General features: G+C 38.2%; 1 protein-coding gene across 1 annotated transcript in view; it reads right to left on the bottom strand.

Moving 5' to 3' along the window:
- The window catches only part of Clk (circadian locomoter output cycles kaput protein Clock), a 938225-nt gene that overhangs the window by 249726 nt on the left and 673984 nt on the right, over nt 1-14515 (bottom strand). The window lies entirely within an intron of this gene.

Raw genomic sequence — 14515 nt, 5'->3', positions numbered from 1 at the left:
GGACAGTCTGAGGACAGTGGAAGTTTATAAAATGAATCAGGGTAACCTAAATTGGTTTTCCCTGTCTTTTTCAATGGATATACCTGTTCTCCCTGCATTATATTTAGTGAGACAGGGTACATAAGAGCAACGCTTGAGTATGTTTATCGTACTCTGAAATCATCATCATAAAATATATTTTGCATGAACACTTAGAATGTCACAAAGAACTTAAAATAAATTTATTGTAAGACAAACAAGCAACACTTTATCATCAAGTGCCAATCTGTGAAGTGGGTTATCAGTAATTGCAACAGAAAAAAAATAAAATAAAAAACCATGAAAATGAACTACAATGTTCACAGAAACCATCAGTCAATCACTTTTAAAGTAACTCCTGTGTTCACCAGGAACCTTATTCTTGAAATTGGCATGAGTGAGCACGCCAGTTTCTAAACACACTCATAACAGAAACATGTGGGTTAGTGTTCAGAAACTCAGGAATAAGATCCCAGTTACTGTAGCAAATGAAAGTGTCGTTCGAATACATATGTTGGTCAAGTAGTGTGCACAGAAACAAGCACCACTGAGACGTTCCTTTCTTTGTAGAATTTTTTCTGCGTTAATTTTGCTTTTCTGTAATAATTTCTCCTAAATAGTGAGGCAAAATATATAATAATTATGGGCAATCCATAATAGTTAGTACCTCTACGTTATGTAAATTACAGGATAGCTTTTAAAACACGGGGCATATTAAAACGAACATTAAGACGATAAGAATGATTACCTTTTTAATTTATAATATAACTTCATATATTTGGTTTAATCAGAACAAGGCAATTACAAATTAATGGGGGAAGGTTATTATCTATGAATATTTAATGTTACTATCAAAGTAAAGACCCTGAATTACATTATAGCTAAGAGTGAATTGTAGGCTAACACAGAGTACCAGGTTCTTACAAAAAAAATAAGACTTGGAATAATATTCTAACTAGAAAAAAATATTCTATATGCTTTAGGAATTAACCTATTCTCTTTATATTAGTAATTACTTCCTAGGCCATTTTTATGAAGCAAAATCTGAATTATTTTCAAGTTATCAGCAACAATGTTTCTCATCTTTATTTATTCATTCACTTACTAGCAAATACTGATCTAATGGCTTAAATTGTTTTAAAATGAACTCTATGCTCTGACTTTTTCACTTTGCTATATTCTTGGTTGAAGGACATAATAATGTAAATCAGTCAGGCTGGAAATCGTAAATGCAAGACGTGTGGTAAAGCTGTCTTCTGAAAGGAAGTTTATCATATAGTTTTGGGGTTATATTCTTAATAGAGAAACCAATTCCAAAAATTAGCATTAGAGCAATTTTTGCAGTATGTTTAAAGTGCATATCATCATTTAAAATTAAATTTTCTTTCGCACTGTATTTTGTTCTGACATATTTGGAAAAGGTTAATTGGTCTGCAGTCTGAAAATATGATGCAAGTGTGATAAACTAATATAACTTGCAAACAATATTCTCTCACCCATAGGTAAATGATGCAAGCATCAAGCTCGAATTATTATTATTATTATTATTATTATTATTATTATTATTATTATTATTATTATTATTATTATTACTACTACTTGAGATGTATATCCATTTATTAGTATCATTATTAGTTTACGATCGCAGTATTTGTGAGGTTATGACATGAAACATTTGCTGTATATAGATATTTATGAGTTTAGTTAATGTAAGAACCTGTATATAATTTATTATACCTGTATTATTAAATATAATCCACTACAGAATTGTGAAACACACTCCAGAATGGTACTGGGTAGACAAGAACTCTGTAGAATATTCTGTATGTTATATCTGGGCCTTAAGCACTCTAGAATTTACAAGAAAATGTATTTTCTAGAAGCCTGGTCAACAACATACATAAAGAGGTGGTCTTAACACATTCACGCCCATCATCTGAGCGGCTATTTAAAGGGCTGGCCCAGCTATTCCAGCTGTTAGTGGCAGAGCAAACAACAACGAATTCTTTTCACAATAAGTTCTAAACGGAACAAGATATGGAAACAAAATTTTCCACATACCTTAAAGAAGTCCTCTAGTATCTCTGTAGGGTGTGGTAGGTAATGTCACACTTTCCTGGGTGAATGGGAACACTAAACATAGCGTGCTTCACTAATAATTTCATTTTTGAAGCAAACTTTGCACCTTCTTCAGGGAAACTTGTCTATATTTGATGGTGGAAACTTTATGAGAATATACTCTTTTCTCTTAACATCTAACCTAAATGATGGATCCTTGGCCGGTACCATTTTTGGCGGCAAAATTGCAGGACGTTGACTTGGAGCTGATGACGTTGATGGAGCTGAGATTTCGGAGAGAGGTGACTGTACTTGTATATCGGGTTCACTTTTTACCCCGTTTGAGAATTGCCTGGTGTTCCTTTAGATCTTTTGGTACACCCCTATTCGACCGTATTGTTCCACCTATGGCAGTGTTCTGTTCCCGTAATTGTTTCGCGAGTCAAACGCTATTTGTGATAATTGTCCATATAGACTGTATACCCCTGGCCAAGATAATTTTCAAGCAGCTGGAAAACTGTGCTTTGTAAATTCGCATCACTTGCATCATTTATATTGTCCCTACACACCATGGTTATACTTCAGAACGCGACTATACACACGCTTGTGCAATCACAAACCAACTACGCAGCTAGTTGTGCGAGCGCTAGGCTACCTTCAGAAACAAAACAAAGAAAGTGCATTGGGAGGGAAAATCGCCGTGGCCATGTGGTTTTCGGTGAGTAGAAACATTCATAAGGGTATTACTTTCATCTCTCTCGCACATATTTGTGACCAAAATAGATCCCAGCTGCGTAGGAACGGCTCAAGTTCAAGGTTGCGCTTATCCGGGCTAACTCGGATATGGTCCACAGCATGGTCACGCGCTATAGGCAATAACTCGGATACGGGCGTGAATGTGTTAATGGTAGAGACAATTTATCGTTATGGTTTAACAGGAGTTGTTCTGACCAGACGTGTGTCGTGCTAACGAGTGTTTGAAGTATGTGAATTGGCTTAGTAAAGTTGGTAGTTGACATGCAGTGGTTGCAGTCTCCATTTGTTTGTGATAGGCAGTTGTTAAAATGGTGGCTTGTTGATTTCTTGGAGTTAATTGTTTTGTTTGTGACACAGTGATTAAGGTTGTGTGTGCTTAATTTGTACATAATTGGAAATAAATCCGTGTATGCAAGTTAACAGCATATTTTTATGCGTCATTGTGGTTACATTAACAGGCCACCATGATGAAGGCATAAAAATTTACGACTAAGTACGAGTCGAAGTGCGAAATGATCAAAATGAAAGTGATACTAGAAAATATGTCGGTGGAACAGCTGAAAGACAAACTCAAAAAGAGAAATCTCCCAATGAACGGGAAGAAGAAATCGCTCCAGACGCGGTTACGGGAAGATCTCGCTGAAAAAGGAGAAGATCTAAAAAAGTTTTTCACCGAAGTTGACGAAGATTCCAACCAAACATCGGAAGATGAGGTAAATATTCCCAAAATGTGTTCTAACTTTAAGGCCATGATGCAGGCATTCACTGATAAAATCTCAGACTTTGATTCACAAGTTAATTCCACCTTAACGGAACAGAATGATATACTTGCTGATCAAATTTAAAAAGTAAATGACAAACTTTCAAGCAAACCTTCTGACGAAATTTCTCAAGCTAACTCAGTTTTCACTGGACAAATATCACAAGTGTACACGCAGGTTTACACATCTGAACAGGGCTTAGAATCAAAACTTTCAACTGTTAATGACAAAATTTTGTCACAAATTAGCGACGTCACCAATCGATTAACGCAGCAGATATTGGACATCAGGTCAAAAGTGGGACAGGTTGACCAGATCGATAGTAGAGTAAGCCAGCTAGAAGGGGATATCTTGAACCTCAAGGAGGAGGTGGAAATCCAGGTTTCTGGCATAAAGCAACAGGTTGAGGGGAGAATTTCTACCGTTGAGGGAAATTTTGAATGCCGTATCTCTGCTGTCGAGGGAAATTTCGGGAGCCGTATTGCTGCTATTGAAGGAAGGTTAGAAAACCGGATGTCGACCATCAAGGGAGATGTGCAGAATATAAGGGAAAGCATCCTTCATGCAGTACAAAATAGATTAACTCAAACAGGACGTACCGCCACACCTCTAACCCCCTCAAACCTAACCGGCAATACAGGACACCTAGACCCGAAGGTGATTATAGAGAGCCTTCCGGAATTCCACGGGCGACTGGAAGAGAAGCTGACTAGCTTGATCGAGGGATTGGTCAGTCTGTTAGGAAGGACTAACCCACCAGAGGACATCTTCGTGCAACTCATCACACCGCGATTAAAGGGGCAAGCCTCTACTTGGTGGAATAACTTGAAGGGTCTAAAATAAAGCTGCCTAGATTTCAAGAGGGAATTCCTCGCTAGGTTTAATTCCGAAGGGGTGAAGAGCTCTGTGAAAAGGAAGCTAATGACTGAGGCACAACCCACTGGCATGAGAGCTAGTGCCTTCGTCCTAGAGAACTATCAACTCTTCAAGCGTCTGCACGCGGAAGGAAGCGAAAATGAGATCTTACCACACATCACAGAGCTACTCCACGATAAGATCCGACCCCTAGTGAAAGTATCACAACCCAGATCCTTTGATGATCTACGCAGAATCATCGCCCAGCTGGAGGAGGAACACAAGAGCAAAGTTACGGATGAGCCCAGTGCAGTTAGGAAGTGCTACCAGTGTGGAAGAGCAGGACACCTGAAGAACAAGTGCCCAGTCTTGACGTTGGAAAACTAGGTCTACCACATTCTGGATTGAGGGGGGATGAGATCGGGATCAGGAATGCGCCTCAAGACCTGACAGACAAACAACCCTGGTCAAGTAGGAGAGGGATTGGTCAAATAGTGAGTAGAACAGGCCAACCCTGTCTAGCTATCATCTTAAGGACTGACGAGAATTTTTCAACCACACTCCACAGCAAAGCAAGCCATTCATTTATCAACGGGACTGTTGCCAGATTACCACCACCTATGAAGTGTCATCTCGCAAGGGCAGTGGGAGCAACGGATGGGGTAACCTATTCCATCCAAGGACAGACTAACCTAACCACTAAATGTATGAGCATGCACGTATTGTAATTGATGTTGCAGTGATTCAGAACCTTATACCTGACATCATATTAGGTCATGACTTTGTGGTGGAATACAAGGTGATCCTAGACTATGCAGCTCATGAAGTCTTTTTGGAAAAAGACAGACGTCTGAGGGTCACGTGGCACGACAGAAATCTCCGGACTCGCAAGGATATGGAATGTAACACCAATATAGTTGGTCTGTTATTGGACATTATAAATTTTCCAGCTAACTCATTCCTGGTTGCCAGTGTTTCACCCCAGTGTGCTGAATTTGGATAAAATTAAGATCAACAACTTATTAGTAACAAGGCTGACAAAGGTAAAACCACTGTCATCATTGATAAAAAAGAATACATAACAAAAAATAAACAATGTTTCCTAGACGACACTTTTCAAATAAATCAAAAAGACCCAACCACCAAAATCTAGAAAAATCTGAAAACACTACTTAAGAACACCCATTTCCTCCTAAACAAACAATAATCTCAAAATTAACCATAATGAACCCTAGATTACCAACAGCCAAATCATATCCTAAAATTCACAAGGCAGGCGATCCCATGAGGCCTATCAAATTTCAGATCAAGTCAAACATGTAAAATATCACATTTCATTCAAACGTTCCTAAAGAAGCACTACGTACGTTTGGCCAAAAAAACAATCCTAAACTCAATAGAATTTTGCAAAACCACCGAATAATTGAAAATTGAGGAATATCACAGTCTAGTATCATACGATATTATCAATATGTACCCTGACATACCTATACAAAAAACAATAAAATTAATAGAAACCAATGTAAAAAACCACAGCGGCCTGTGTACTCTAGAAATAGAAAAATTTGTAAATCTGCTACAATTCGCTCTTAACACTAGAACCACCGGAGTATATTATATACCTTGAACCACCGATGCCGTCATTTTGACCGCTATTGAAATTATTACATTTTCACTCTCGATTCGCAAAGTTCCTTGTATTATAGTTTTACCTCTGTTTCTGTACATTGCTTTATGAGTTTCAATATTGATTTATCAATAAAAAGATGCCACGCACTCGTTACACTGTCGTCAGAAACATGCCGGTTTGAATATGGATTAAGTCTTGGATTTTCTATCGAGGGGGTTTGGCGAGGAAACCCACCAGGTGTAGTCTTCGCAAAGTGTGCTACAGTCCACTCCATGATGCCATCAATACCTTATGACGCATTATCTGGCCATTGGAGGCTTTTACCATGGTTGTCACATCCCCTATGATACTATGCTCTACGGGTTACTTTTTCTATGGCTGTAATAGAATAATTGAAAGCTATCCAGTACTCCTACAATGCGTGGCAACATTATAATTTGAATATGGTATAAATCAAGGAATTTCACCGAAGTTGTTATGCTGATAATTATAATAATACTAAATATCAACTTACCTTCGGTCTGAACAATTCGGTTTTCAGCATGATCTGAATCACTGCTTTCCGAGTTATCACTTGATTGGTAGTAATCTTCGTAAGCATTTTCTCTTCTTAGGTGCTTTATATCTGGACCACATTCTACATCAGACATATCTTCAGAAATGTCATGCAATAGACTCAGCAGTTGATGGTTTATGAGACATGTTTACTGTACTGTGACAAGCTGACGAAAGACAACACTACCAGAGACGCAGCGGAAATAATGCTCGTACAATTCGTAATATATTCAAGTTCCATTTTTGAGTTTTTGAACATTACCATTGTTGATAGGTTAATATAAGCAGATGATTATATCTCAATGAGAGATATGTGTTATAATACATTTTATTATGATAATTAATACAGCGGTCAAAATGACCGCTCCGGCGGTAGTAGGTATACCTGTTACTAATGCCCCATCCATTGATGCAAAATTAATTATATTTAATATGGATTTTCCTGACCACTAATCAGGAAAAGTCCCTGCAGCTCAATATCCTATACTTAAAAATGAAGTTAAAATTGAGCCTGGAAAATGTGTAGCGGTCGTTTTCACCGCTCCGGCGGTTCTAGTGATAATAATAATTATTTCCGATTTCCAGATACTATTTACAAGCAACAGGGCCTCTCTATGGTGTCGCCAGCCTCGGGGACATTAGCTGAAATTTATATAGACTATCTCGAACATTCAAAGATCAGCAAAATCAAAAATATTTTCTTTTGGTACAGGTTTGTGGACGACATTACTGTTGTATTAGATGGAAGATTCACAGATGGGAATAACATAAATTAGAACAGATAAACAAATTGGAACCTCACATAAAATTTACAATATAAACTGAAACAGATTGTACATTAAATTAACTAGACATATCTGTCACCAGACATGAGGATCATCTAACGTATAAAATATACAGAAAACCCACACAAACATCAAACACAATAAAACAAGATTCCATCCATCTCAACGCCCATAAAAAGGCAGTCTACCAGAGGATGATATACAGAGCCTTTAATATACCCCTATCTCGTCTGGCCCCGTGGTGCAGGGGGCAACGCGTCCGCCTGTCACCCGGCGGCCCTGGGTTCGATTCCCGGCTGGGTCAGGGGTTTTTGATTGTAAATGATTAATATCCCTGGCCTGGGGATTGGGTGTTTGTGTCGTCCTTAACATTCCTTTCCTCACATTCAACACTCTACACTTCCTCCATTCGAAATACATGCAGGATCATATCATATGGTGCAAGTAGGGGCAAAAGATCTCTATAGGTCGACGCCCCGAACAAATAGCATTTAAAACAAAAAACCTATCTCACAAAGACCTAAAAAAGAACTTCATATAATCCATGAAATAGTTAAACAAAATGGATATAACAAAGAATCAATAAATAAAACCATCCAAAAAATAAAACATCAACCAAAATCAAAATTAACAAAAGAAAACAAATCAAAGAGAGACCACGTAACTTTCACTTTTAACAATGTCAATGTCCATGTCATAACCAAAATCTTCAAAAGACGTAATTTAAGAATAGCTTTTAAAACATCTTGCAATAATGCCATCATTCTGCATAACACCAAATCTGTCAATGAATACAACAAATACAACCACTCAGGAGTATACTGAACAAAATGTACTAAATGTGAGGCAAGTTATATCGGACGTACTGGCAGCAGTTTCTTCATCCCGTACAATGAATATATAAATGCTGTAAAATACAACCGATTTTCTTCCATAGGACAACACATAGAAGACTACAAACACAAATTTTCCAATATAGAAAGCGATATGGAAATTCTAAACATAAATTCTAAAGGCTTTTTGCTCAATATCTTCGAGGAATTCTATATCAACATGGACCAATTTGCCAACCCAAATTTTAATCTTAACAAAATAACAGAAAAACCAACACCCTTTTTAATGCTGCCATTCCCCTCTTACAGAATATTTATTTTTAAAAGTTAATAAACAGAAACAAAAACACATAACTAAGACTCCGCAGGACACAACCCCTCCTACCCCAAACAAACCAAACCCCACACCACTTAACGCCCTTGAAAGGGCATTGGCCTACCCAGCAACCGCTGCTCAGCCTGAAGGCCTGTACATTATGAGGGGTCGTGTGGTCAGCACGACGCATCCTCTCGGCCGTTATTCTGGGCTTTCAAGACCGGGGCCGCCATCTCACCGTCAGATAGCTCCTCAATTCTAATCACGTAGGCTAAGTGGACCTTGAACCAGCCCTCAGGTCGAGAGAAAAATCCCTGATCTGGCCGGGAATCGAACCCGGGGCCTCCGGGCGAGAGGCAGGCATGCTACTCCTACACCACGGGGCCGGCGTCCTCCTGCCCAAGCCCTTCATCAAGCACTACATTCTGCTCCACCCCCTTTCCCCTACACTGTCACTAAAGCCAGCCCCCGTTGTACAAGAGAGAGTAAACAGCATGCTCCCGACAAACATGTAAGCGATCAACTAGAGACAACAGAAAAGTAAGTAAAATACACTTACAGTACGTTTCACAATACAGATCATAGACATTCTCTAACAGAAAACCCTTCTCTTTCTTTCTTCCATTTAGATATTCCGACACAGCTATCACAATTTCCAACAGATTACAAATTTCGAAGGAAGGAACACACTCACCATATTACTCCAAAACATGGTAGTTAAGACAACCTGACCTCGAGCAGTGCTCAAAATATACAAAGATTTCAACTCAATTTATTTGTTTCACCAAAATCAGCACTTTAAACATACAATATGTATCTGCTTTAATATAGAAATTATAAAAGTGTGTTAATAAAACATCAAGACCAGTGATACTTCACAAACGAACATTTAGATCATTTTAGACTTCCCATTGACGCACGTTTTATCACAAAATTGTATTACTTAAATTTAGAAATAAGCCATCTTAAGTAGTGTTTAACATTGTAATATAGAATTCAAAATGTTAAAGGAACATCAAGACAGGTGACACTTCACAACAAACTATCAGATAATTTTACACTTTTACTATTCCCATTGATACATGTTTTATCACAACGATGTATCATTTAAACTTAGAAATAAGTTGTCCTAAACTTAGAATAAGTAGTGTTTAACATTGTATGTTATTTCAACAAAAATCAAGGTTCTTCAGCAGCTGAAGATGGCGTATTATAAAGGCCGATACCGATACTGAAAAATGTATTAAATACTTTAATATAAGTATTGATTAGGTGGGAAAATCCAGCCTTATAATTGTGATCATTGTTCTGAATGGAATGCGATATACAAGCACAAATAGGCTCACTGTGTTATTCAGCAATCTTGCTGCTAACCAGCAAGCAAAACTGAACATTCCTACGGCTAATGGCTTGCTTCCAGAAGGTGCAACTTATCCTATGAATTTCAGGAATTCAAGGCCTTTTCCTGAAATCACGCAACTGTGGCAACAGCTCTTACCTGAGTTGGAAATCACATTTCCTTCGCAAGGGATTACAAATAACATTTTTCAGGCTAGGAAAAACATGATCGTTAATACATTAGAGAAAATTCGTTGACGCAATAAGTGAGGTTTTTATTATATAGATTTAATACGATGGGAATCGGGACTGCAAATTTACGACATGCTAAGCAGGAAAACGTGTTAATGGGGAGCACACTAACGAGGTTTCACTCTATGCTCCTTTACTGTTTTTCTACTTATAGGCTTGGGCTCCTTGATGCCTTTCCTTGAGTTGCTAATTGATGTAGTATGGCATGCAAAATTATATTTGTTTTGTGCGTTCATTTTACCAAATGACTTATAACATGGACCAATTCCTCAGTAAATTCCTTTAGCCTTACATCATCTGACCCCCCCCATGTTCATCAGCACATCTTTCTTTCCAAAATTTGACGGCTCCTTTGGTAGTGTTGATTTCCATCCTTTCGTTGTCGAAGTCGTCGTATTCCCAGTTTTCTTCTTCTCCTCCTCTGAAATGAATTGCTCACCTTTTGTTTCAAGTACCCCGAATATGTTTGAAAGTTTAACTGGATTTGAGTCCACTGTTGCTAGAGTCACAGGTTTAATTTTCCTGCTCAACCTAGGCCTAAATTAAGTCTTCCAATGAAGTTCACTAACCTGTTGTGTAAGATCGTTATTAATTGCCTTCAGTCGAACTATTTCAATTTGTGCAACATTTAAGTCCTCTTCCACTACCTTGATTATCACCCCTTTATTTACACAATCCAACAAATCGTCACACAATGAACATTTGCCATCAATAGCAACCAACATGTCGTCTGATACCTCATCCACACAATATTTAAAAATCCATGCATTACTAAAGGCCAAGGAGTTGGAAGGAAGCGGCCGTGGCCTTAATTATGGTACAGCCCCGACATTTGCCTGGTGTCAAAATCGGAAACCACGGAAAACCATCTTCAAGGCTGCCGACAGTGGGACTCGAACCCACTATCTCCCGATTACTGGATACTGGCCGCACTTAAGCGACTGCAGCTATCGAGCTCGGTACTATTACTATCTACTGAAATGCATTCCATATGATACCATCTAAAACAAACTCTACACTGTTTACCATTTTGCAAACACTTTTTGGATGTAAATCAAAAAGAAATTTAAAAGATGTTCTAAACCTGTCTGTGTGTTTAATGTTTAATTTAACTGTCTCTGTACTTTGTTTATTATGCTTTTCAAACAATACCAAAATAATGAGTTGTTTTTTATTACTTTCAGATGCAACACAGCAATTAATTTATAAGATGTTTTTTAAATGTATCTGTGTTTTTTATTTTTTATTTAAATGTCTTTGCACTCTTTTAATTTTACCTTGTACTGTTGACATTAGCTGAAGATGGTTCACACAAGGAAATTTTTTGTTCTTACTTTGTTTATTCAACCAAAAACCTCACTGCCATCTTGAAATCTGGTAAACCAAGTGACCAACAAGAGAGCTTTAGTCTGATTGTGTTATTGAGCATCTGTTAAAAACCTGATGAGAGGCTTAAATAGGATTAACTCAGAACTATAGAAGCACGTCCCCGTGGAGAAAGCAGGATTCAGACCTGGACGAAGCTGCACAGATCAGGAGCTATTGGTAACAACCCATATTGAGGCAGGATTCCATCATCAACTAAAATTTTCTGTAACTTTCACTGATCTCAAAGCTGCATGTGAAAATTTGTGGAAAGCAAGTTTACTTTAAAAACTCCTTGAAGTAATCCCCTGTTTCTTGACAGTCTGTCTCATTAACAACATGCTGAGTGTCAGATTTTTCAGAATTGTTATGAGTAATAATATAAGCAGCTCAACACAGACCAACCCAATGATCAGTACTGTCTCTTATTCTGTTTAAAACCAGGCGAGTGGACCGTGTGGTTACGGGCGCGCAGCTGGGAGCTCGCATCCGGGAGATGCGAGTGGGTTTGAATCCCACTGTCAGCAGCCCTGAAGATGGTTTTCCGTGGTTTCCCATTTCCACGCTAGGCAAATGCTGGAGCTGTACCTTAATTAAGGCCACGGCCGCTTTCTTCCCATTCCTAGGCCGCTCCTAACCCATCGTCGCCATAGGACCTATCTGTGTCGGTGCGATGTAAAGCAAATAGCACTCTTCTGTTTGGTTTATACATCTCAGACATGCCAGAAACCATCTCCACGAAATCGGATATACTGATCACTAGGCAATAGTTGTTCAGCACACAAGTATGGAGACTAGAGAGGACCTACTCACAAGGACTTAACCATATGTGAAAACTATTTTTACAGTGGAAGCACCAACCAAGCATGAACCAAAGTATTGTAACAAGTTTTCATTCCAATAATAGAATGACAGAGACCTTGACATGTACTTCCAATTTTATTTTTTTTAATAAAAAAAAGTGTAGCAAACAACCTGGGTGTTACATTCAACCTTTTCTAAAATTGACAATACTGTTGCCAACCTCAAGAGTCAAAACAACATCCACTGGAAACTGTGTGGAACAATATTTGGTTCAAGTGCTGAAAATCTTTGCTACTTGGCCCTTGGACTTGTGTATTCTGCATCTGAGTCCTGTGTGCCTCTTTGGTTAAACAGCCATTATGTAAAGAAGACTGTCATCCAACTGAATAACTCCATGTGTTTGATCATAGGAACCATAAAGAGAACATCCAATACCCCCACTACAGTGGCTCCCTATTCTAAACCAAATCCCTCCACCACATCTTCACAGATGAATTACTCCTATTCGAGAATATTGTAACATATTTCACAATCAACAACTGCTGAACTCAATGGCATACATGTTGACAAATGATATTCAAGGCATCCTCTGCTTCGACTGGCTGTAAACCTCACTGCCAGCAATTTCGACCTAAACACACATTGATCCCAGGAATAGCAAATATTCTCATCTTTGGAACTTTTTAATTTACCTTGCATCACAGAACATGTTCCTGGTTTTGATCTACCTAGGAGAGCCTGATCAACACTTAACCGCATACAGACTAAACATGGAGTATGTGGGGACCTCCTGTTCAAATGGAAAAAATTTCTTCTCCACAACGTGAATGTGGGGCTGACACACAGACTATTCAGCACATCACTCAGAAGTGTTTTATACAGTCAACCCCAAATACAGTGCCACCATACATTGAATAATATTTTACGACATAAAGCGAGGGTGGCATTAAAGCAAATTTTAAGTGTGACATTAAATATCTCTGCCTGAAATCCATTATTACAAGATAACAGAGACTTTATTGAAGGGCAATTTATTATTTTGGCAAGTAAATACAATAAAATATTTTTTAATTACGGTAGCACACTAATACAGTATTGTATGAAACATGAAGTTGCACTATTACGGGTAATGCCTTGCAGAAGAAATCTATGATCGCTGCTTGCTGCTTCTTCTCTTCATTTAATTTCCAAGTGCATCAGTCATAGCAATTAGATGATGAATCACAGCACTATCACTGGAATGTTTCTCTAAATAAACCCGTATTTCCTTTAAACTTTATGTAATTTCTGTACTTGAAGGAACTGGCAAGTCATTACAATCAGCCTCGTCTTAAAGTCTGAATCCTTATCATGCTGTACAGTCTACAGTATGTCTTCGTTGCTCATTTCCTTAAAGGAAGACCACTGACTGTCTGTAGATAAGAATTCTTCCATTGTTAAAGGTGTTCAACAGGGGCACAACTTCAAAGTCTTTTAATGCAATTCTGAAAGTCCTTTCTCAGCACTGTCATCATCTAAAAACCTCTTCTGAGGAGGGATTAAACTTGTATGGCTGCAGCAGTTCTTAATTGTTGTTGATGTAATTTCATCCCATGAACACCGTATTATGAAGAGTACATCCTTAAGTGACAGACTTATTGGCACAGCATTATTAATGCACTCCATAATGTGCTTTAAAGCATTTATGACTCCAGCATCTATAGGATGAAGGAATCGTGTGAAATTAGGTGGTATGAATTCAACTGTTACATTACTGAGCGGCTCTGTCTTGTGACAAGTTGCATTATCCAGGATAAGTAAGACATGCCTCTTTTCCCTCTTCATGGCTTCATTGAAATCCCATAACCAGGTTATAAATTCAATTCAGTTATCCAAGCTTTTTTGTTTTAACAGTAGACGACATACAAATGAGGATTAAAACCATTGACGCATCATGGCCGAGCAGCTTTCCCAATTTTCTTTTGGCAATGCCAACAGCATTTGTGCAAAACGCTAGAGAAAGCCTATCCTTGGCTTTCTTGGAACCTTTGACAGGTGCAGAGGAAATTGTCATATCAGGCTACATTCTGAAAAATAAACACATTCATCCATGTTGTAAACATTTTCAGATGGTTATTTGTTGATTACATCACACATTCTTTTCCTTCCATTAGACACTATGTTGTCATCCATCCACTTCACCTGTTTCA

The sequence above is a fragment of the Anabrus simplex genome, chromosome 2, assembly GCF_040414725.1.
Source record: "Anabrus simplex isolate iqAnaSimp1 chromosome 2, ASM4041472v1, whole genome shotgun sequence".
NCBI classification, from domain to species: domain Eukaryota; kingdom Metazoa; phylum Arthropoda; class Insecta; order Orthoptera; family Tettigoniidae; genus Anabrus; species Anabrus simplex.
This window is presented reverse-complemented; position numbering and strand designations above follow the sequence as displayed.